Source organism: Rhyacophila brunnea, unplaced genomic scaffold (genome assembly GCF_057557595.1).
Source record: "Rhyacophila brunnea isolate RB1 unplaced genomic scaffold, BYU_Rbru_1.0 scaffold_20, whole genome shotgun sequence".
Classification (NCBI taxonomy): Eukaryota; Metazoa; Arthropoda; class Insecta; order Trichoptera; family Rhyacophilidae; genus Rhyacophila; species Rhyacophila brunnea.
This window is the reverse complement of record NW_028232860.1, coordinates 2,533,947-2,560,997: the sequence shown is the minus strand read 5'-3', so window position 1 is coordinate 2,560,997 and position 27,051 is coordinate 2,533,947.

The window sequence follows — 27,051 nt, the reverse complement described above, 5'->3', positions numbered from 1 at the left end:
TTGCCATTGTCTATAAGTGCCGATTAAAATGGTTATGAAAATTAGTAAACGTCAAAATTCTTGGCGCAGTGAAGTTCATATTTTTTTCCAGGAAGTTCGCCACTATCGTTCTACTACGTATGTCATGCAAGCTGCAACTATCACGTGAAAATTCATAAGCCGCTAAACTTTTAAATCCATGCATACAGCCTTGCAACTTGCACTTTCGTTTTAATGTTATGATCATGACAATATAATATTATCATGCAGTGAGAATCTGTCAATATTTTGATTGTATTTATTTAATTTTAAATACAATAAAACAGACCACATCTAAGAATTATTCCAATAATATATTGTAATATACATGTATACGATGTAAGCCTACTTAGAATATTGTTTTATAAAAATGAAGATACATACCACTTTTCAAAGTTTGAATTTGGATTTCTGATGCAGAGTAGTAATTATAATTAGGAATGTCCAAAAATTATCAATACTTTTTTATCGATACCTATTTGAATACTCTGTAATGACGGTATGAGCGCGTGGCATCGTTCGCAGGGTAGCCGGACAAAACAGAACAGTGACAAAACAGAAAATGACAAAACAGAACATGACAAAACAGAAAATGACAAAACAGAACAGTGACAAAACAGAACATGACAAAACAGAAAATGACAAAACAGAACATAACAAAACAGAACAGTGACAAAACAGAACAGCCAGGGGAAAAATGAAACATTAATTTTTGTGAAATCTATTTAGGTTAGGTTAGGTTAGGTTATTATTTCGTTGTACTTAGTCACCCAATCATTTTGAACATATTATATTGATAAAGATGAGATATCCTAAGCTTGCCGGCAAAGTCTCATTTATTTGAGGCTTTCTAGCGATTAGGAATGCAGAAATAAGGTATATAATTTCATTTATTATGGCGCATTGAAAATCTGTGCTATTAAAAATCTATCAAGAATATTAAATTTATATTTTTCCGGAAAGGTCATAGTTATATTTATCGTTGTTCTGTTTTGTCATGTTCTGTTTTGTCACTGCAAATATTATAAAGATTCTATAAGTAATGTTTAGAACTGCATTTTATAGGTTGCCGAAATCTACATCAATGTAGGCGTTAAAACTGGCTCTGCTTTGCTTTCTGATAAAATTAAAGTTTCGCAAAACGCCCCCCGGGCACGTTTTACCCCATGGTAAATCCACCCTTTGAAGAATCTGTGTTAACCGTAGTAAGAACTTTTAGGCTGATGTCATTTTGATAAGCGATGCGTAATCCCAGATTATATAATTAATTAATTAAATGGATTCGTCGGGATTTATTAATCCTCTTACCTTACGATCTCTTACTTCGTCTGATCGCCTTTAACCGTAATGCGTAAATAAATTAAAACCAAACCCTTTTTAATTAAACAAAAGCACAATTGCTATTAGTTGAAAATGTCTGTATTTAGCAATTGTCTGCCTAGAGCATATAAATTTTCCGGTGAAGCGAGAAGGCACTATCAGATCCATTTCATACTAGAAAAAGACAGTGAACGGAGAAAGAGTATAATGGGACTGGAATGAGGATGGAGATGCAACCGATGGGGAGCTTTCGAAGTGAAAAGGCGGAAAAAAACAAAATTTATCTCTTGGCAAAGCTTCGAATAGCGAGGAAAGTTGTTTTGGCTATCTCTAAAACCGGTCCGATGGTGTTATTTTGATTGCATTCCAGATTTTTTTTAATCCATCGCACATTTTTTTTTATAAATGATTTATTACATGTAATATTAAAAAAGTGTTTTAAAAAACTATAACTATCAGTGTTTTGTCACGATTGAAAAAATCCGCATAGTTGGATAAAATGTTATTATTTCTTCCTGTAGTATGTATGTAAATCTATTCTGTTATTATAATTATGATCAAGGTATCCATTGATAGATCAATCTATCTTAACTCAGCCACCAACAATTATTGATTTAGTTAGAGAATCAGTAGCCTAGACCAGGGGTCGGCAGTTTGTCAAGTGAGAAGAGCCAAATTGTCAAGGAAACAGGATTACAAAGGTACCAGAGAACCGCATATATATAATATAGATATGGACATGGATTTTTAGGGGGGAAAAGAACGGCGTCTATGCATCGCTTTTGAATGCTTTTCTATTATCTGGAAAATAGCTACTTATTTTTAATTGCATACATGTAAATTACAATTTATCATCCGTTATTCTGCTTCTAAGTTTATTTTTTATTTTGTTCAGAAATAAAAATGTTTGTGATGTAGAGCCAAATATTTTGAGAATACCAAAAGCTAGTTTTTTTAATTCTTCACAATATGTTTCAGGCAAACTATTTCTTGTATCAAATATTATTGTTTCTATTTTAGGCAGTTGTTTTATAGCTGTCCACAGTGTCCACTTGTGCTGATAAATCAAAACTCATAAGTTATAAGGCTGCTTGAGATGAGGTGAAATTGGAGTTTAAATCTGAAGAGCCGAAAACGTATATGCAAAGAGCCACTTATGCCGTCCCCTGGTCTAGACCTATATCTCGATTTTGTTACATATTTTGACATATATTATATGTCTTACCGCTCGCCGTGATATTAAAATTGTGTGCACAAAATCCAGCCTTACGCAGAATGTTACCAACCGAATGGTCGAACGCTCTTTTCCGATCAACGAAGTGACATTTTTTTTTCACACGAAAAAATAACGCCCTTGAGTGGATTCAAACCACTGATTTTTCGGTTTTCAGCCGAATGCGCTACCTTTGCGCCACGGGATGGGACTGCAATAGTGACGATTTTATTGTATATTAATATTACAACTGCGAATTTCACAACTGGGAATAAGTTGTATATATATTTTTTTCCACAATATACGTAGTTTTCCGCTAGTTCCAGCAGAATTAATAGATCAGATAGGAAATTATGTCATTTGAGAGTATATTGGTGCAAGATTCAGGGAAACAGTTAAACTATAGCAAGGGTTAAAAAAAATAGTTATATAAATAAACAGGCAAAAGACAATTTCGTAAATTCACTAAAAGTTCACGTCAAACAGTAAAATTCTTAAAAGTACCTTAGAGTTTCCAAATACTACAATACAAAAATGTCATAGCGAGATTATGTAAACCCTTTTTTGAATTCCCTAGATAAAATTAAGCTCCACATGCAAGCAACTGCCCATGTTTTGTATTTAATGAGAAATGCTTCTATAACCATGTTATATAATATTATAATACACATATTATATTAAACTATATTTTTTTCAATGAATAATTCTATAGTCATTTATTTAATTATTATTAGCAAATACGTTATAAAAACAAAATTATAGAGATGAAGACGTAGGTTAGTGATTAAACAGTTTAATTGAAACATAGTCGATAGCGTGTAAAAATTATTAGTTAATTTCGTCGTAATTAGAAAGAACACCTGCTGCTTAATTGTGAATATTTACGTGAATCTAGTAGATACGGGTTCAAGTTCCGTCTGAATAAAAACTAAAGTTTAACTATGTGAAAATAAATCTTCACATAGTTTAGTGTGTCTGAATTGTTTTAGTTTTATTATTATATGTAAATTAATTAGAATCATTTATTGTTGTTAATTATTCATGATCTTCTCTCTCATGGGCACTTTTTATTAAATTCAATCCTAGTGCACTCAGTCAAAGCACTCCTGAGTGCGTGGCGACTCAGTCTTGGGAATCTGTTTCTGAGACATTCCCACGCATAAACAACTGTTGATAATTCACAGTCAAACATAGGGCCTTGTAATACGCTTGATTAAGAGCGAGTGTAGTGCGGGGTGGACAAAATCAGAGTAGGCTGGGCCAAAGTTCCAGTTTTGGAAACCATCAATTTGAGGTTGTCAACCGGTTCACATACCTGGGTTCCAATATTACAAAAGAGAACGAAGAACTGGAAGAAATAAAAGCCCGTATAACCGCTGCAAATAAATCGTACTTCTCATTGCTGCCCATATTCAAATCCAGAAATGTCCACAGAAAAACTAAGACCCGGCTTTATAAAACTGTCATACGCACAGTCGTTGCATACAAGTGCGAGTCGTGAATGCAAAATGTGAAAGCAGCTGAAATGGTGGATTGCTTTGAGAGAAAGATCCTGAGGCGGATATACATACCCATGAATGATGGTGAAGAGTGGAGAATTAAGTACAACACGGAACTATACCGCTTATACCAAGATTCAAAACTCTCCACCTTCATAAAACTCTAGAGGCTAAACTGTCACGGATACCGAAGAAGATCCTCGAAGAAAACCCAAGGGGGAAAAGGCCAGTGGGAAAGCCACGCACACGATGGGATGACAACATTATAAAATATGCCAAACATCTGCTAAAAATCATGAACTGGAAAAGACGTGCGGAGGACCATTCTGGCTGGAAGACGGCGGTGGAGGAGGCCAGGGCTCGACTTGAGCTGTATTGCCATCGAAGAAGAAATAGTGCGGGGTGGGTTAGTTTGGAGGGGTCTATGTTTGTGTTGCCCAAACAAACATGCTCCGTAATACTTACAGAAATAATTAAGAATAATAATAAAGAATGAACATTATTGAAGCTCTACTGTAGTAATGAATCAGAATAATTTCGCTCCCCTTACAACGCATGAACACATTAAATATCTAAAAGCTAAAGTCCATAGGGCATGGATACGCTGGGAATATGAACCTTAGAGCGATGCAAGAACCCTTCTCACAGTCAAAGGGTAGAAACACGCTGCGATCGCGCTGGCTGTAGGAAAGAATGACAAACAATGATCAAACAGACCAATAAATTCTATTTTATACAATAAAAATTATATGAATATTCTTAATTCTTAAATTCTCGGTTGAGCCAAATTGTGGTCGCTTTCATCCTTAGTCCCCCCTACTCAAATCTCGTTATTTAGTAATGTTACAAGACGAGATGATGAGAAATTATGGATCAAAGAAAACCATAATTTATTGCAAAAAACATTCAGTTACTCCAGAACCGCCGAGCGCGTAGGCTTGCTCAAAGCTGTCGAGCTATATCTGATAATATGATACGAACGACGTGTAAGATACAGACTAATTCAAGAGTTAGTTCAAGATTCTGATGTGTGTGCCTGTTAACACTAAACCACAGTATATTGATTAATCTAACGACGTGTTAGATACAGACTGATTCAGAAGTAGTTTGTGGCCCCACCAGGTCAGCTTGATATAGTGTGACCGTCATTCAAGCGATACTTCTGAATACCTGCCAAGCCGTGATACCGGCTCTCATCACTCATATAATCAATCATCATCATTCATCCCTCCATATTATATCATCCATAAATAGTGTACCGTCAAGTGCCGTGCACCAGGTAACCCAAACAAACAATATTGCGCGAGTGACAGTGCAACCAGACCACGGAGCCATCATAAATTATCATAAAGTCGTGTCTGGCATTTTGTTTAATCGCCCCACCCCTAGATCTGGAATCCACATCCATCCTTAAAATTATACAGTCCATTGCAAAAAGCGCCATTTATATTGACGAAAGCTTCTAATGAGCTATTTATATTTTCAACTTTTGCAAACATAGTATTAAAAACTCGTTTCTTATGTAACTTTATTTACTACAGTTTACAGTATACCTTGAAATTACACGAAGGCAAGTACAAAATAATATACATAGTCTTTGAAAAATTTCGACGACGATTTTCAATACACAACAGTAATGACTTTTCCGAGAAAACTGTTCATTTTCTCTCTGACAAAATTACTTTCCGTAGCCAACCATTTTTCACGATTTAGCATCGTTATTGGTTTTCAAGTGAATATTTTTTATGTGTTTACTTTAATATTCAGTGTAGGTATTAATAATATTTAAAATTTTCTAAATTTTGTAAATACATTGAAAAAACTATCCAAAAATGTTACGTTTACCTTTTATCATTTAAATTTAAATACCTCATTCATTTTCAATAACATATTATATAATAATTTCCACAAACAAAATAATAAATCCAAAATTAAAATTTGTTTTATAAACCTTTTATTGGAATTTTCATTTATCAGATTTGTCCTACTTTAAGTTGGCTCCCATCTACTATCCAGAATTAAAACTGTTAGTTATCTTCCATATTACTCTCGCATTGTCATTCTTCAACTTAAAAAAATGTAAATTCTGATGGATTTAAGTTTTGTACTATCTTATTTGAGTCCTTTTTGCGACCCGGGCTTCGCCTTTCGGCATCTTCATGCATTATTTTATATGTTTATTTAATCGGAGAAAATTTATATTAATATGTCATCATCATCAGCCGGGGTCAATCCACTGCTGGATGAAGGCCTACCCAAGCTTCTTCAAACTCTCTTGGTCCTGTGTTGTTCGCTGCCACGTATTTCCGCCGATCTTTATCAGTTCGTCAATCCAGCGGCTTTTAGGGCGACCATGTGGCCGTTTCGTGCCCCTTGGGTACCATTGAATGACGGCATTTGTCCAGCGGCCGTCTCTTCGGCGAGCAATGTACTCCGCCCATCTCCATTTCAGCTGTTTGGCAACGTCTATTACATCGCGTATTCCTGTCTGCTTCATTGTACAGAATTGGCAGTAGACTAATTGGTCGATAGTTTTTCAGATCTTCAGTGTCTCCTTTCTTATGGAGAATAATAATGGAGGCATTTTTCCATGACTCTGGGATATTCTCTTCATGCAGACAAGCCGTGAATAAACGTGCGAGCACTTCGCTCACCGTCCTCCCGGCCCGTTTGAGAACATCGATAGTCAGCCCATATTCTCCCGGGGCTTTCCCACTCTTCATGCACATTATAGCATATTCCACCTCTGTGGTAGTAACATCGGGAAGAGGATTTCCATATTCTCCGTTCACCAGAAGATCTGAATTGATGTCAGTGTTGTTAGTGTCATCTTTGTATAGAGCGCTGCAACTCTACAACAGTGTCCAGTAGATGATCCCAGTCACGCACGATACTTCCATCTTGTGCTTTTAGTGTCGTGATCTGCTGTCTCCCTATATTAATATATAATACACTAAAAACTTTGGCGAAATATTTCACAATATTTCACTACTCCGGAATTTGAAATAATAATTCCGGAATACTGGTATTGCAATCCCTAATAACAACTTCCAAACATTGCCTATCTGAATACTGCGGCCAGGTATTATTGTCCATATTAAAGAGGACACAGGTATATTAAACCAAGGAAACCTCTCACAGGTATATTATTAATTAGTAGCGCTAACGACAATGGCGTCTCCTCTCGGACCTTTAATGAAATTTTCATCCCTTACCACCAACTAACCAACCCCTACGTGTAGCCATTATTTAGTGTTATCAGATATCTCGTACAAACCTTCTTTTAGTACCTATGTATTAAAAAATTATATCAATTAATTTAATGCAACTATAGAAACATTAAGGGTATTTCGGAAGAGTTGAAAGGATGCACATTAGGGAAATTCTTGATTTTACCTATAATCATCATCATCATCATCAGCCTGAATCTATCCACTGCTGAATGAAGTCCTCTTCAAGCTGCTTCTACTTTCAGTCCCGTGCATTGCGTTGCCACGTACTTCCCCAGAACTTTATGATTTCATCGATCCAGCGGCCTCTAAGTCTACCTTGCGGACGTTTTGTACTTATTGGATACCACTGGATGACTTGATTTGTCCAACGATTGTCTCTTCTTCGAGCTATGTGTCCAGCCAATCTCCATTTAAGGCATTTAATAAACTCTATTACATCGCAAACCTTTGTCTGCTACCTTATCCACTCATTCCTCTTTTTGTCCTTTCGCGTTATGCCCAGCATGCGCCTCTCCATACCACGTTGTGGTACTCTAAGTTTCTGGATCTTTTTTTTACTTAGGGTCCATGTTTCACACGCATATGTGATCACGAGAAGCTCACACTGGTTGAACACTTTGCACTTTAGGCACAGTGGAAGGTCACTTTTGAAGACATTATTCAGGCGGCCAAAAGCACTCCAGCCTAGCTTTACTCTGCGAAAAATTTCATAAAATATACATCCATCTATAGACACTTGTTGTCCTAGATTGTTGTACCTATAATATAGGTTAATATATAATAAAATATTAAGGTTGTCTAATTTTCTAATGAGTTTACAAAACATTTAAACACTGATTTATCATCAAGTGATAATTTGTTTAAAATTTATTCTCACAACTTTAAGTGGATAACATTCAAGCCATCTATATAGAACATAAGTAGCTCACGTTTATCCAACGTGGGCATGCTACATATTGTGCTCCTGTATAGCTGTGAGACACGACATCTTACTAAGCTTTAAAGGTATCTTTGCTTAAAAGCTTTGATAATCGATGTCTCCGCCGAGTCTTAGTGCACATTGGTACGACCGCGTTACAAACACTCCAGTTCGTAAGTGGACACAGCAGCCGTCGGTGATTGAGATAATCACGAAGAGATACTTTACGTGGCTGGGACATGTGTTCCGGATGCCACCAAAAAGTGCGACACTTCGTACCCTTGAGGCCCAGCCTCAAGGGTTCCGTCGCCGTAGCCAGCTCTCCCTCAGCCTGCAGCGATGCTTTTTTTTCGTTAAATACTTCCTACATAATGCACAATATAATGTTTTCATTTTATCTCCGGTTTAATTGAAAAATAATTAATGCAAATAATTACTAGATAAAAAGAACTTTTTATATACAACGTTTTTAAATTTTTTACTGAATCATATAAACTTGACTTGACAAACTTAAACGATCAAAAAAATTTGTATTTGATAGAAATACTGAATAACGAAATGCCATTTCATATTGATTTCCATAGTAACGCACGTATATATTATTTAATAATTTAATTGCTAGGACTCCCTAGGAACTAATAATGGTATCGAAATAACTTTTCATACAAAACAGAATTAACTGAAAATGAATTCAACTCTGCTTAAAGATGGCTAAAAGTATTAAAAGAATGCATTGGCATCTTGTTCTGATATATTCTAAAAGTTTCAAATGTCTAGCTAGTCAGGAAGTCCAAAAATGAATTGCAAGATTTTTACCGGATAAACAACCACCGGACAAATAAGAATACGACCTAAGAGAAACGTTGTAAATGTAAAAAAAATAGGCGAGGTTAATACCTACATACTTTAAAATTCATTTAAAATCCAATGTTAAGTACATTTTTAATCTGAATATGTACATTGTCCGCAATTATTGCGTCCTTTGGAAAGAATTATAGTTAATGAAATAATTATGGATAACAAAAAAAAGTGAATTTTCCTCGTGTGAGGGAGAGAGTATTATTTTGTAAATATCATAATAAAATAAAATAAATAAAAAAAAATATAAAAGCCTTTTTATTTCTTACAAAAAAAAGTAAATGACAGTTAAATGACTATATCTAATGAATATATATGTACCCTATGAATATATTTATTATTTATATATATATATATATATATATATATATATATATATATATATCTATGATTGTATTATCTACTTATTTTCTAGTTTATATAATATTAATTATTATTAAGATTTTTTATTTTTGTACAGAATACTATTAGATAATGTTTATAAATTAAACAGTGATATGTAATTAGTTTGTTTGGTTTGTAAGAAACCCTCTTCGGGTGAAGGCCTCCTCCAAAGTGTTAATCTCTGGTTTCTTTCTCCATACCCGTTTGATTTCGTAGCTAAGTATTAGTCTTGTTTGGGTTGGCCTATTTTTGCATTTAGGTCGCCCATTATTATAAAAATTGTATGTGCTTGGTTAATAGCTTTGTTTACATTTGTATAAAAAGTGTCAATTTCTTCTTCTTTCGCTATTTCTGTGGGTGCGCATACTTGTATGAGAGATAATTCCTTTCCTTGTATTTTTAAATTCAATAGTGCTACTCTATCTGTTATACCTATGAAGTTTTCTATGTTGTTATTATGCTTTTTTATGTATTAAGAATCCGACGCCATACTTTCCAGGTGTAAGTCCTGTAAATATCATAAAAAAATATATCATGGTAAATATACAGAACAGAATAATGAAAGTTTTGATAAAATAATATTTTGAAAAATTGTTATAACTACGGGCGTATTATGTAGTAAATTAATATGCATACACAATTTTATACGAGTTATATGTATATTATATAATACCATAGACTATAGACACTCATGCATCGTTTTTGTTCAGGCCTTGTATAATACCCTAAATTAATAAATTTTCGACTATCACAAAGCACTTAAGCTTTTTTTTTTTGACCATGTCCGACTAACGAAGATCATAATATTATTATGGGCCTTCAAAGAATGGAGGTTTGAATGTTAGCCACTTGCTCTGACTCCAAACACACATTGAAAAACAATTTATGTATTTGCCAGATCCAGGATTTAATCCTGAGATCCGTGACATTGTAAACCAACGCGTTAGCCGCTCGGCCTACGTGGGCTTTTAGCCTTTAAGCAGACAAATCATTTACCTTTGTAGTCTTGATAACGGTATGATAACCGAAATAATTACTTACCATTTAACTTATAAACAAACTTTTTTGGTAATTATTTATACAACTTAACTTTTATTCTGCTTAAATTCTTTATCTCCGTCTGAGTTGGCTGGTAACAATGATTTTAAGCGCACATTTCTAATTTCGCATTACGACCAACTTTGACAAAATTCGCGTAAGTTTTGACCGCGAGAATTCATTACAATTACTCTGGAAAAGTAATTTCGGGGAATCCCTCCTGAAACGTTATAACAAGTAGGGTGTGCATTTCACCGCCCCTAGACACTCTCGCGGTGTGCGGCTCGCCTTTCATTTTAAGTGGAACGTAACAGGTAACCTGGCGCTTCTTACTGCTTAATTAATCATACCTTCCTCACCAGTGACGTCCCTAGGAAAAACACTGCCCTTAGACAGAGAGAAAATGCCACCACCACCCATCCTATGATATTCATAAAATTGTTTGAATTATTGATATGTATTATTAATTTCTTCTTGGGTTCAGAATGATATTTCAACTTTTAATAACATAACTAATAACATAATTACTGAGTGTTCCTGTAAGATCTATTTTTTTAGATATTGCTGTCAAAATTCATTTTTGCACATATTTTAAAATTACAAAAGTTAAAATGTCCTATAGATTGAGAGCGTGATGCAGAACCGTTGACGTTAAGGCCTTATCCTATGGCGCGTGTCTCGCAGCAATTCACCGCGAGTGCATGTGGATACCTCAATGAGATCACCTGTAACTCAACTGCGCGTGACAGTCGTCACAGCGCGAGTGCACGTGGACGGTTCAATGAGATCACATGTACCTGGAATGCGCGAGAGTCAAAACGCGCCATTTGGACAAGGCCTGAGCAAGCTAACGTTCTAACGAGAAAAATACGTTACATATTCTTTCTCTCTTCTACTTAGGCGTTTTAATAAGAATAAAATTATATACGTTTTTCTCATTGAACTTAGGTCGTCGAAATCAGCCCCTTAAAGTTGGGCGCCTATCTTAAAGACTACGCTATGATTCTGCATCGGGCTCTTAGTAAACACAATTTATTAACCAGGGAACATATTTTATTACAGAATAATTATTGTTGTTTCTTTTTGTATACTATATATTATTTTTCTCATTGAACTTTTTTTTTCCGACCATCTCCGATCCTAATAGGATCATATGGGCCACCACAGAGTAGAGGTTTGTATTAACAGATTTTGTTTTTTAACGAAAAATTGATGTCAGCCACTTGCTCAACCTATTAGGTCCATACTCTGACGCAAAAAAATTGAAAAACAATGTGTATACTTGCCAGACCCAGGATCCGAACCTAGGACCCACGGCGTGATAGTCCAACGCTTAAGCCGCGCGGCCACCGTGGGTGTACTGTACTGCGGCTGCACTGAACTTAGGACGTGGAAATCGGCCAATTAAACTTAGACGCCTATCTTAAGGACTTCCCGCCTAAGTATGATTCTGCATCGCACTCTTAGTAAACACTATTTATGCATCAGGGAACTTATATTATTTCAGAATAATTATTGTTGTGTTCTCGTACATATAACAGAAGCCCGTGAAAGAACCTACTAAATCACTTGCTAAGCTGACCCTAACTTAGTAATTTATATCAATACAATATTATCATAACATCTGGATACTATTTTGTATTTTTTTAGGAGTGAAGACATTTACCGAGTAGTTCATTTCACCAAAACAAAAGGGCTTTGTTATTGATTCATTTCAAAATACCACATGCATTATTTATATTTTAATTATATCTAGACCTAGAGCTTGCTGTTTCATTCAGATCACTATTTACAAATCAGAGGTGCTGAACCAGTAAACTGAATTTATTATTTATACAAAAAATATTTAACTGTTTATGTGTAAGCTGATTCATTTCTTCTCGAGTGTGCCTCCCTTTTGATAACTGCCGCCTCTATGTGGCGCATAGCCTGCCTGCCCCTATAGAACGTCACTGTTCCTCAGACCTTTACCGATTGGCATTGTTTTCAATACACCAAACTGGCAATACCATAAAAGTATCGGAACTGTTCGGTTATCAGGAATACAGCAGAAAACACATTTTGAAAATACCCGATAAACTAGATTATTTGTTAGGTTAACCTAACCAAACCTAACCTAACCTAACCTAACCTAACCTAAACTAAACTAACCCAAACTAACAAATAATCCAGTATATCGGAAATTTTCCACGTCACAGTACCAAAGTATCTTCTAAAAAATACGAGAAAAACTTTCAATATCCGATTGAGAAGTAATTGTATACTACAGGATAACATCGGTGAATACGGAAAGGTAATTCGTAGGTACCGAAGGAATGTATTTCAGGTTCTCGTTCAATTTAGTATTCAGCGTCCCTCGCAGTTCAGTGCGTAAGGCGCCGACCTTTCATCCGGGGGTTGCGGGTTCGACTCGATGAGGTCACAATATATTAATATAATATGTATGTGATCTTCTCAAAGCCTGGATATTTGAACGTTTGCTTCTCTACATTACTGTCTATATTATCTAAGTATTATTCAAAATCCCATAGACAATAATATTATTAATAAACTACATTATAATTATTGGAATAGTTTTTTTTCCATATTTATATATAAGTATCAGTGGCGAAGGGTGGAGGTAGGCTGTTAAGATCCGACATAAAATAGTACACACTAATCTTTGTCAGTCAGATATATTCATTTCATTGAACTAAGACTACAATGTGAAGAAGTATTTGAGAGTTTTTAAAATTCAACTAAACCCTGCCTAATCCAAACCATAGTAGACAATTCTTCTTCTTCTTTTGCCATATCCGCCCCTTATTCCTTCGTTCCAGGTCAAACCAGCATCCCGTAGCTCCGCCGTATACACTCTGTAGATTGTATTTAGCGGCCTTCCAGGACGCCGAAATCCGGTCGGCTTGAAGAACAGGCAAGCCAGGTTGAAGTTCTCTTTTGGCATCCGCAGCACGTGGCCGAGCTAGTTCCAACGTCGTCTCTTCACTTTCAGCATTATGAGAGGCTGCTTGGTGCGTTTTCTTATCTCCTCGTTGCTCCTAAAGTCATACCCACCGCACACCCAGTATTCGTTGCAAACATCTGTTTTCGAAGCTCACTATACGGTTGCTCTGAGCCTTCGTAAGGTGCCATGATTCGCTACCGTAATGCAGCAGCACCATAATGCAAGCGTCGAATAGGCGGCATTTGGTTTTGACCGAGTACAATCGTGAGTCCCAGACATTTCGCATCGAGTTGAATGTTGCTCCAGCCATTCCTATTCGGATAGTGAGCTCTTTCTGCAAAAGCAGTGCTGAAAGCAAAGCTGCCCGTGATGTGTACTCCCAGGTACTTGAAGCTGTTGACGCTCTCGATGTTTTGTCCGTCGCTAATCAGAGGGAAATCTGGACAGGTGCTATTACACAAGACGTGTAATAGCACCTGTCCAGATTTTAGTAGTTTACTAGTAGATAATAGTCAATAAATATTCGTTTATCTATAAAATATCTAAAATTATGTATGGTTTAATGGTATAATTTTAGATATTGTATAGATAGAAAAATATTTTTATCGATTATGGTTAGGGATAGAAAGGACTTAATGAATTAAAAAAAAAACTACGAAACACCATCTGTGAGTAATATTATGTATTCTTAATTCAAAGAATGAAATAAATACGACTGAAAAAGTATGTGATATTCTTGTTGGATCTTCCATAGCTTATCTGAACTATTATGGTTTCGTTTAGGCAGGGTTCACTTAATTGAATTTTAAAAACTAACCAGCACCATCTGCAAATTGTGTTCTTAGTTCAATAAAAACAAATAAGTATGACTGGTAAAGTTTAGTGTGCACTATTTATGTCGAATCTTAACAGCCTATCTCCATCCCTCGCCACTGATATATATATACATCCTTTTTCTAGTCATTAAGTACCCAGAAGATATAAAACTAGTATACCTAACTGGAATATGCATATAATACTCGTAGCAAACTGCATCCAAGCTATTTAATGAAAATTTGCATGCATAAACCTAAATAAAGTCCGTTGAATAGTGACGTCACATCGCTGACGTAGTACGCGTCATGCCGCCAATGTTACCAACTTTTAAATTTTGATTCCCCGAAAATTAATTTAAAATTTTTAAATATGGTATTATGAAATAAGGTATGAATACGGCTGTAAGTAAAGTTAATAATAAACACAATTACTGTAATATTCACCACTTATCCACCTAAAGAAATTTTAATTTAGTTAGTAGAAGGATAAATTATTTAAAATATCATTTTAAGAATAGACATTAAAATGGTACACTTTAATAATAATAAAATTAGTCTCTAAAATGTTTGAAACGTGTTACAATAAACAAGCGAAAACATTTATCTCTTGAAGTAAATAAATGAATGTTTTTTTTTCATCTTCAAACGCTCTCAAGGCAAAAACGACTAATTTAAAGTGACAGTGGGTGTTGCCACTATGCCTTCTCTGTAAGTAAAAAAGGTATTCTCCCTTATTATTGCGTGGGGCTTTTTAGCATAAAAACGACATCTCTCAGTTGGAGATAGGTAGAATTTTTTTATTACAAAACTTATCTCATTAATTGGGAAAATTTAGTATTCTTCTAGAAACACAGACAATAATAATAATTAATTACACCTCTAATGTTGCTCTACTGTTTTAAATGCAGACTTTACAATTTTGTTAGACTTTTACCAAATATCTGATTATGATGACTCAGTCGGGGTCACCAATAAAGTGTCATCATAGAATTTTGTCGTCATTGCACTTGAAAATACAGGGGCATAACGTGGCGATATTTATTCAAATATTTCTGAATAAAATAATCTTTGTGCAACAATGTACACTTGGCTTAAAGCATACTAATAATAAAATGGACAAATATTCATAAACTTGCGTAGTTAATAGATATCAATTTAGTATGATTCCAGAGTTAGGATATAATAATACGATTGTAACAATTCAACTAAAGACGTTAGATAGCAGCGGTGGAGTGGTCAGGTGAGGTTCGAGTAGAGAGGCGCGCGCCTACGTAAACCATTGGTGATCGCGCGGGATTAGTCGCAGTGAATAATAAAATATAATCTAGAGTAAATAGAGAATGTCGTGGGTCCCAAGTTCAAATCCTGGGCTTGGCAAATACACATATATTTTTTTAAATTTGTGTCTAGAGTATGGCCCTAATAAGTTGAGCAAGTGGATAACATTCATTACTTATAAAAAATCTGTTAATAAAACCTCCACACTGTGAAGGCCAATTTTTTATAATCCTCTCATGATCAAACGTGGTGAATTAAGAAAAAAAGTAGAGTTGTCATAATTAGACGGTCAGAAAAGATGCGTGCCAACATAAATCCATTGTTTATCGCGCTTGTGCAAACATTAGTGTTCTCGATATTCCTATACGGAGTCGAGTCGTGGACCCTGAAGGCAAGAGAACGGAAGGCAATTGATGCCTTTGAGATGTGGTGTTGGCGCCGAATGCTTCGCATTTCTTGGACGGAGCACAGGACAAACCAGTCAATCATCCAGGGACTGAAGATAAAGGAACGGCTCTCGACGATATGTCTGAGAAGAATTCTGCAGTTTTTTGGACATATTGTCAGGCGCGGACCGGACAACCTGGAGAGACTGGTAGTTTTGGGTAGCCTCCAGGGAAGGCGAAGCAGAGGAAGAGCGTCTGCGCGATGGAGCGACCAAGTGAAAGAGCTGACTGGGGGCACCATCCATTCTGCCCTGAGAGAAGCGGAAGATCGAAAAGGATGGAAAGTCTTGGTCGCTCAAAGGATGGCAAAATTTAAATGTGGTCACGATCCTCAGCCATGAGTGCACGACCAAGAAGAGAAGATATCGCGCGGGCATACTCGATCTCTTGGTCGAGCATGTTACTAACGTAAATGCCTAAAGGAACTGGCTGGCTATCCATAAAAATATAACGGCTAAGTGGAGGGACACGACTATAATTTCTAACCGTTTTTTATATAATCGATTTAGGAAAAAAATCAAATAGAAGAATAATTAATCTCTTTCTTCAGTATCTGTATACTTTTTTTTCCATGAAAATTTCCATTTCTTAATCGGCGACGGTGATTTTACAGGCAAACTATGTCATCGTGGTCTACTAGAATGCCTTGCATACTTATGTAGCGTATCGCAATAAATATCATATTGACTGTAATTACTGAAACTGTAACTGTATCTGTAACGGTAACTATTACTGTAAGGGGAGAGTTACCGATTATAGTCTATCCAATTTTTAATCATTGACCAGTCACCAGGCATACAATGGGGAAGGTGAGAGGAGGGCAGATATGTCAGAGCCGGACTTAACTTTTGCCTACTTCCCTTATACTCAGCTGCTAATGCAGTGCTAATACAATAGTATATTATCACCTTACTACTAAGACCTCGTAAGTCCGATATTATGAAAAAATGAAGTTTGTTCGACAAATTTAAATCAAAAATCCATTATAATCATATCAAAACCTCGGTTCTCTAGACTAGTTTGCTGTCCATCTATCGACAAATTTTAAAAACTCGTAGGTCTTGTGGTTTTAAATATGGAATTAAAATCTCGTATTTCACAACCAGTGTTAGCAGATTCATCGATTAGACAGGTGCTTAAAATATTGTTTTTATTACGTTTTTTCTTTCCCCTCAACATTCTTCTCAACAGACTTACGAGGTTTTAATAGTAATTTGCACTGTCGCACATGCCCTTATACCAATTGTACATTATTTTAAGTCGTAAATCTCAATCCACTCGAACTACAATAACCAGAGTTTTTAAACCATTTGAATCCTAAATAATATATTATATAATAATATATCGATTCAACCTTACTAAAAACATTTTAGAATATCTATAAGTATTTTAAAACAAAAAAAAAATTAATATCCATTATTTATAGGTAGTTCAATCTCTTTGACTAAGCTAGCATTATTCGTATAAAAGAAAATTACTATGTAGTTACAAAATAGAAAACAAAAATGAATATTTTATAACAGAAAAGAATACTTTGTATTTGAGAATTTCTATTTATTAAACAATAAAATAGATTTATAACAGGTTTAATAAAACAATGTTACTTTTGTAGTAGTTTTTATGTCGTGCTATAATTCTTTGACTCTGAGCTCTTTGCAAATCCCACTTTTGATAGTTTTAATAATACCACTTCATTTTAACTTGAATATGTAAAATGTATTTTCTCAAAAGAGAGATTAACAGTACAACACCAAAACATGTTAAGTCCACATGCGACAGATTAAAAATAATTGCAATTTTCTGATAATAATTATAATTTTTAATACAATAGCTTCAATAATATCTTCAAAATTAACCTTTGTTTAAGCTTAAACTGTTTCATCAATGTGGCTTAAAGAAAAATGTCTCAAAGGCCCGGGCCGTCCACATATGACGTCACACGGTTTTGGCTATTTTTTAACCCCTCCTCCATCATCACATCCACTTTGTACTACCTGTGCTCCTGTATGGCTGTGAGACATGCCATCTTACTAAGCGTCAAAGTTCTCGGCTTTTGAGCTTTGAAAATCGATGTCTCCGCCGAATCTGAGGGGTACATTGGTACGACCGCGTTACAAACACCCGAGTTCGTGAGTGATTGAGTGAGTGATTAAGGTAATCACGAAGAGACGTCTTACGTGGCTGGGACATGTGTTCCGGATGCCGCCAAAGAGTGTGACACTTCGTACCTTTATGGCACAGCTTCAAGGGTTCCGACGTTGTGACCGGCCCTCCCTTACCCTACAGCGGTACGGGAGGCGCAAGAGCTGGTGATGGATCGAGGGAAGTTTCGCGAACTTGTGCTTGCCCTATACCCATTGCTGGGTTGTGACAGGGTAACAGAAGAAGAAGATATTCATTCATATCATATCAAGCTTGGTAGACTCTTATGGGCGGCCATATAGCAAGAATGGACGTTGCTCGAGGAATTCTCGATAGCAGACCGGATGATTGAAGATTGATTGATAGGCCCAGACTCCGGTGGTTGTACAGTATCAACAAAGTAGTGGCCAAACTAGCCCAGGATAGTAGAAGATAGAGTAAGTTCTTGGAGGGGATAGGCCCTACCCTGGGTTGTTTAAAAACTTACGATGATGATACTGATGAAATACGTACTAATAACATTATAACATAACGCAACATTTCGCATCATACAGTGGTAACTAAGAAGCATCAAAATTGAGTGGCTCGTCAGAAATAAATGATAGCAAACGCCAAGGGTTGCCAGGAGTGGAAGGAGCTAGGGGATGCCGTCGCGATGATGACATCAGATGAATAATGTATTCTCAACAAAATCCCTGTCTGAGTAAAATATATCGTTTTTTGAGCTTACGTATTCTAGAGGGCAAGACAAAACTTTTGACAGTAAGTATGCGATGGGAATTTTCTTAAAGTTTCACAGGGGAATATTGATAAATGTTTTCCTATTTGATCTTCGCAAAACACACACAATAACAAAAATATATTATTGACTTATTTTCTTTAGTGGAATATATTCAAAAAACTTGTTTTGGTATTTATAATTAAAATGATTTACATTTATTTGTACAGTTTTCCTCCACGTTGATATAATAAAATCACTACCTGAACAATTTTTATGTGATAAAATTATGTTATCAATTCATCTATACTTATTATAAAACTCAAAGTTTGTTAGTGTATAAATATATCCATAATAATTCAAAGCCTCCAAAACGGTTGGCTGAATTTATTACTAACTATCCCTTGGTCACTATTTCAATCGTAGTTTGAGGTCTTTGTGTGTTGTGACGCTACTAGACATGAACATGTTTAATATTTCCATACATTAATTACTATTGTATTATACATGATTTGAAAACATTTCATGCATATACACACTAGAAAAATCATTCCGTAGACAAAAATACAACACCTTGGGACTTGAACCTGTATCTGCTGGATATGTGCCAGTATGCTTTTCCAGTTTCAACTACGGTGCTATGGTACGGTGCGGTACGATGCTAAACATCTTAGCTAATTAGTACGATTTTAACTAATAGTTTTACATGAAATACTTATCTAATTACGTTATAATGTTGGCTCAATTAATAAAAGTTGTCAATTAATTCCTTAATTACGATCGCGCGATAATTAAGATCGCGCACATCAACCTAGCGACAGTCGCCCGTAGCCTTCGAAACGTATAGATATTTGAATGCGGAGATCGGAGAACCGGTATAGGGATGACCAATTCGTAGATTTGTATGCGACCTGGCGTCTTCCCCGAGCCTAAAAAGCATGAGACTTGTCGAATGCAACAACAATTTTTTTTTTAAGAAACAGTCGCATTCGACTAATCTGCGGAGCTCCATTTGGCAACGTGTGTTTTGTGAATAACGGTGACGCTACATCGACGTATTTGATACATTTTAGGCGAGACGAGTTTTGTATAATATTGAATATACATAATTTGAAAACATATTCTCATACACATGCAGACTAAAAAAGTCAGTTTGTAGAAAAAAATACACCCAACGTGACTTGAACCTGCATCTGCTTTTCCGATTATCCAGTTCTAGTATCTCATGTTATTGAAGTGATATAAACTTTAAGAAAGTACCATGGCTCGCTATACGAATACAGCTTGGTGGAGTATCAGTGAACAATGGAATGTGCTATCTAACGAACCTACGTTAGTTAGGTAAATTTAACGGTTCCATCTCTGCATCTTACCCTAAGGCCTTAAGGTGAAGCCTTTGGCTCAATTTACGATGAAATGTGACTTCAACGCCATCTAAAGGCGTCTTACCATGAATTTCCAAAAATGATTACTAAAAACTTTGGTCGATCGCAACCAGATGGCAATAAAATTTAAAATAAAATGTTGAGTGTCGCCACATATTAAAAATCATAAGCTTGATAAAAATGCATTTAAATTTATTATATATTTACTTACCTATGTAAAAATATTTACAATTAATATTAACCCCATAAAATATTTACAATTCTCACATGTCTATTTGATTTGATTTAAAGTGTTTATGATTTTTTCATTTTGTTTACCGTAGTTTTTTTACACTGGCAATAAAGGGTAACCTCTCCAGTCAATGAACCAGATTTTTTTACGTTGTCAATACTAATATAAATATTTTTCTACAGTAAAGTTTATTTATAGTAGTAAATGAACATTTAAGTTAAAATGTTTATAAGATTGAGTTTAATCTTGAACAATTGACAATTATATCGAATTTCTAGAGGTGGAATAAAAAAAGGATATTAAATGAATAGCAAAACAAATGCCATTCGAAATATTATTAAACAAAATAAGGAATATGCAGTCGTACTTGGTTATTACGAGGATGGTTGGACCGGCTGAATTTGCTCGTTATAAGCGGTACTCGTTATATCAGAGAATAAGTATTTTCATTGTCGGCGAAAACAACAATAAGACATTTAACTAGTGTCATAAACGTAATTCGTCCCCGGCGGCATCTTGTCCGATCAGATTTTATTGCTAAGGGTTGAAATGTTTTTAAACGATCAACACATTAACAGTATTTTAGCTCGGTATATCCGATAAGTTTCTCGTTATAACAGTGAAAAAAATGTAAGGAGAAAATCATATACCAAATGTCAACGATTTTTTTCTCATTACATCCGAGATCTCGCTATGTCCGAGATTGTAATAACCGAGTTCGACTATAGTTGTTATAATAATTATGACATAGTCGATATATAGACATCCCAATTCGTTTCGTTTCAACCATGTCCGATCCTAATGGGATCATATGGGCCTCCAGAGAGTAGAAGGTTTGTATTAACTAACTAACTATATCCGAGATAAAAATAAAGTAAGACACGCAACGAATTGAATAAAAAAGAAGTTGGAAGTAAGAAAAAACGTAAATAAACATGGGAACAAATCTTAATAAGCAAACCCAAGGACAAAATAAGTGACAAATTGTAAAAAAAATTGTAAAACATAAGAAAAAAATTTAGAATTTGAGGTAAGTGCACCACTGATTACATAATATTCTAAGATAAAGACAGAACGCTATTTCGTTGAAAAATTCTAATGTCGATTTTAACGTAAATGCAAATAAAATAAAAGATAGTTATATTTATTTTACCTATGTTATGTAAGTGAAATGGATTTGGAGATATAAAAAGAAACCTTTTTGGCCCAGTGGTTTCTAGGTGTGGACTTTTGTAATTCCCTGAAGATCTCGAATAAATAATTTAAAATTATCAACACCTATACCATATTCCTAGGTATCTACTATGAGATAATTTTTTATTTAATTATTTTTTTGTATTTATGATTGCTTCGTAAAAAAAACAATATTTACGGCTTTATGATGTGGCAGATAAATGAGAAACTAAATAGTGATCCATATATTATGAAAAGTCCAACTATCAAAGCATCACGGCATAAAATTAGTAATACTACGGTTATACACAATTTATTGTACCTACCTATTGTTATAATTTTCTTAGTGAATTTAATCGTTGTTTTAATTTAATTTATTTGAATTCAAATTCATCTCTTATGTGTTCATTCTCTGAATTTTTTACCCTAGCTAGCGTATATTCTTTACTATTCTTAGCATACTAAATTATCAATCTCCACTTTTTGATACGATGACAGACAGTTATAATAGGCACGTAGATAATAATTTTAAGGCCGTAGACAGGAATGAACGTTCGATGGCCCAAATATAGTACACTGTATGTAATTAAAGTTAGGGTACAAGTCGGTTATCCTGGATACAGCGGCAAATACATTTTTAAAATAACCGATATACTAGATTATGTGTTAGGATTACCTAACCTAACCTAATCTAACTTAATCTAACCTAAACTAACCCAAACTAACAAATAATCCAGTATATCGGCTATTTTCAAAATGTGTTTGCCGCTGTATCCAGGATAAACATATAGAACAAAAGTTAGTGAAGTGGAAGTTTGTCGAGGCATTTTTGATCGGGTTAATTTGTCTTTGAATAATATTGTGACTAGAAATTTTAACAATTCTTATTATTTTTAACATTGTATATTGTTCATCGCGACTACCACGTGAATAGACGATTTTTTTTTACTTATAACATTTTAAACACTTAACATAAATATTGATAAATTGTACAGTTACTAGACAAAGATTAAATTTGATGTGTGTCAGAAGTATCTTAGGCATTTTCGCTCGTATGCTTTCTTTATATTATTATGAAACTATATTTATTTTAAAATCGCTTTATAAAAGGTAGGTACGTCAAAACAGTAATAAATATCTGAAATAATTACACAACACTATTTCAGAAAGTGGAGGTTGATACGAGGGTGGGTCAATAAGTCCTTAGAAAAGCCGACAGGTGGCGCGACTAGTACTGTAAGCGGTTTGTTTTCATGCAGCGGCACTACCGATTCAGTATGCTGCGAAGTTTCAATCAGATTGGTCGGGTTGTTGTGTGTTTCTCGTACATTTAAAAAAAAAATTTGCTTGTGGAAAATGGAAAAATGGAAAATGGAGAAAATTGAGTTTAGAGCTGTTATTAAACATTTTAATATAAAAGGGTTAAAAGCAAAGGAAATAAAAAAATGAGTTGGATTTAGTTCACGGCATATCTGCTCCTTCACTTGCAACTATTTATAACTGGTTAAATGAATTTAAACGTGGTCGTACATCAACAAAGGATGAACCACGCTCAGGACGTCCTGTAGAGGTGACTACACCAGAAATGATCAATAAAATCCACGATATGGTGTTAAGTGACCGAAGATTAAAAATGAGTGAGATAATTGAGTTTACAGGGATCTCAAAAGGTAGCGTCATTTCTATTTTACATGACAAATTGGGCATGAAAAAAATTTCTGCAAGATGGGTGCCGCGTTTGCTCACAGTCGACAATAAACGCAATAGGGTGGTGGCCTCTAAAACCCTATTGTCGCTCATGCAACGCAATCCGGATGAATTTTTTCGTCGCTTTGTGACTGTAGATGAAACATGGATACACCACTATACTCCCGAGACGAAAGAACAGTCAAAGCAGTGGATTGCGAAAGGCGAACCATGTCCAAAGAAGGCGAAAACCGTAAAATCAGCTGGTAAGGTTATGGCTACTGTATTTTGGGATGCACGTGGAATTATTTTCGTTGACTATTTGGAAAAAGGAAAAACAATAACAGGGGATTATTATGCATCTTTATTGGACCAGCTAAAAAACAAAATTGAAGAAAAACGGCCTCATTTAAACAGGAAAAAAATCTTCTTTCATCAGGACAATGCCCGTGTTCACACATGTTTACGATCAATGGCTAAAATTGAAGAATTGAAGTTCGAATTGGTCGACCACCCACCGTATTCGCCAGATTTAGCCCCCAGTGACTTTTTCCTTTTTCCAAACTTAAAAAAATGGCTTAGTGGACAACGTTTTTTTTTCAAATGAAGAAGTCATCGATCGGACAAATGCTTATTTTGAGGACCTTCCGAAAACTTATTTTTCTGACGGTTTAAAAAAAAATGAGAAACGTCTAACCAAGTGTATTGAGCTCCAAGGAGATTATGTTGAGAAATAAAAAAAATACAAAAATAAAAACTGTTTTAATGCTTTTTTCTAAGGAATTATTGACCCACCCTCGTATATGTAGTCCATTGACATATGCTCCAATATCGCAAACAAAAATTATTGACAGCAGAATTAACACAGTCTTTGTCTTCGTACCTGGCGAACCTTTATTTTCAATGTATGTGTGTGTATGTATTTTTTAATCTATGCAAGTACTGTTTCAAAAATGGTTCGATTTATTTACGCGTTAGCAGCACATGTCGATAAAGTCTTGTCAAATATTCATTTTATTTACAATCGATTCGTTAATATACAAAAATACAAGATTAAATTTAAATAACTGGCCTAAAAATTAATAAATAATATTTTTAATAGAAACGCTAAGCGTTTTTTCGATTAATTACGTCTGAACCGAGATGTTTCGATTTTAATTGCATGCTTTCTAACCTCTAAATCGATGTTTTTTAAATTTGAAAAAAAAGATATAAGGATATAATAAATTCCAATTAACGTTTAGCGTTTCCCTAGGTAATAGATTTACGTACATTTTTATCGTAATTTTGATAATAAATCTTATGTAATTCATTCTTACCACCCGATAGAAATGTACCGAATTTGACACGTATTTTTGGTATATAGAACTCCACGATACATATTAATTTTTTATTTTATTTTTCTCATTACTTTTGAATATATATTTACCGATTAATAAACTTTTCTAGCTATTTTTCGATAACAACTTTACCTAAAGACATCACCTTAAGGCAGTGGTCTCCAACCTTTATGTTACCTTTAAAAAAAAATCTAATCTTGGCGCCTCCCCCCCTTTATTTCATTAAATAATACAGACACTTTTTTAACACACAAGTTTTTACTACTTACTTATATTAAATTCATTTTTTAATTAATTTTTTTTTCATGCGACGAATGAGCTTGTTTATTACCACAATCAATTTTAATAGAAGTCAACCAAATTCATCATCGTTCATTGACAAAAATTAATGGATTCCATCATGGGCTCCACATACTGAATAGGGCCCACAGGCCAGGATCTTTCACCCTTATATTTAAAATATTTAATAGCCCTGAAACAAAGCAGCGCAGCAGGCGACTTTTTTTACTATTAATAAAATAATATGAAAAATGCATTAGCAAACTAACCAAGAACTCAGGAAATAGATTTTTGTTTGCTTCAATATATCTGGCGTAGAAATCATTTAAAAGTGGAGACATGTATTATTGTTATATTATATTAAAGAAATCACGTCAAAAACAATTAAAAAAAACAATATCACACCCTGCCTACACGCTTCAGTTGACACTTTAGCTACGAGTGACATTTAAATTTGAGGTTATTGTTTTCATGCAACCAGCGGTCGTTTTGTGCATTACCGAAACAGAGCGTTTGCAAAAGCGCCATTTTTAAATTTCTCCGCTCCAAATATTTTTTAATAGGATTTAAATATATGTATTATATTTTAAAATAAACATTCATGCACTGAATTTTCACTGTTACGTTAAGATATGAAGTTTTATTTATTTGTAGATATTATGGTATAAAAAATAATTTATTAAAAAATTTTGGCGCCTCCCCTGGCAATAGATCGCGCCTCCCCTGGGAGGCGCGCCTCCCCTGGAAGGCGCGCCTCCCAGGTTGGAAACCGCTGCCTTAAGGGACCTGATTAATCTGATAGGTAATAATACGTCTGCAAGCGAATATGTTAAAATTCGACAGCAATTTCAAGTTGAAAGTTAGAGAGATCTGAGACGATAATACTTTCATTGTTAAACTTATTCCATTCATCATTAAAAATTATGAAACTTTCAGAAACATATTTATAATCCTGGACCTGAATCTCATATTTTAATATTTGACACGTCATCGTTAATAATTGAACCGTTTCTGAAAAAGCTTTGAAAATACTGTTGACATATTTCGCGAAATTATTATTGCGACGCCAAAAAACTTTACTAATGATGTAATTGAACGCCATATATTGTTTTTGTAAAAGCTTCTGCTTTGTATTATTTAGATAGAATTTAAGGATTATGTTACCGGTTATGAAATTATCGGTTAACCGGTTACTTAAACTACTTGAATACGTGTATTAATTAAGGCGCTAAGTACCAAAAAAATAAAAACTTACAATTTTATAGGAAAATGTTCTACATACCAATGCCAATAACTTCAACTATGGTCTAAGTGCCTCAAGGAACTCAAAAAAATACAGCAAAATATTTAAACCTGTCGACGTTGTAAGTCCGTTGGCGTATTATATTTATAATGGTGTAAATAGCACTGCAGTGGTCAACGGCATTCAATATAAAATGGCTGACGATGGCGTGTTAATACTTGTGAGTTCTTAATAACTAAATTTATAGAAGCTGCCGTGATCGCTTCACACTGTAAAACTACATTTTTCGAAAGGACTTTTTGGTATTTAGAGCCTTAATTGAGCGTAGTTATGAACAAAGCAGCCGAGCCACACAAACTTCAAACAGAGATAGAAGCACTTTTATGTAAATTGTGTTTCTTTAAATCAGCAAAGCCTCTGTATACTGTTTATACTTTTTGAATGATAGATATTATATATATATATATATGATTTTGTATAACTTTTGAAGAGATAAAAGCATATTATAATCTATGAAATTTTGGTGTTTTAGCAGTCCAGGGTGTTTTGTGTAAAACGATTTTTTTAGACTGTTCATTCTGCAGAATGCAGCCATCTCTTATTTTTGTAAAAAAACTCTTTATTTTTGATTATTTTCTTTAAAAATAGCCTTCTAAGTTACTAAATTATTATGGGAATTTCAAAATTCTGAAAATAATTCGAAAAACTTGTAAAGTATACATCAATATTTAGCCGCCTGGCACTATTTTTTATATGAAACATCTGTATATTATATTATATATAATAAAATGAAAAACATATTATAATGTAATTGAGAAAATAATGCTTATTAATTGAATGTAGAAAAACACACCTTACAGTCACGATTTAAAAAAATAGGTAAGTACA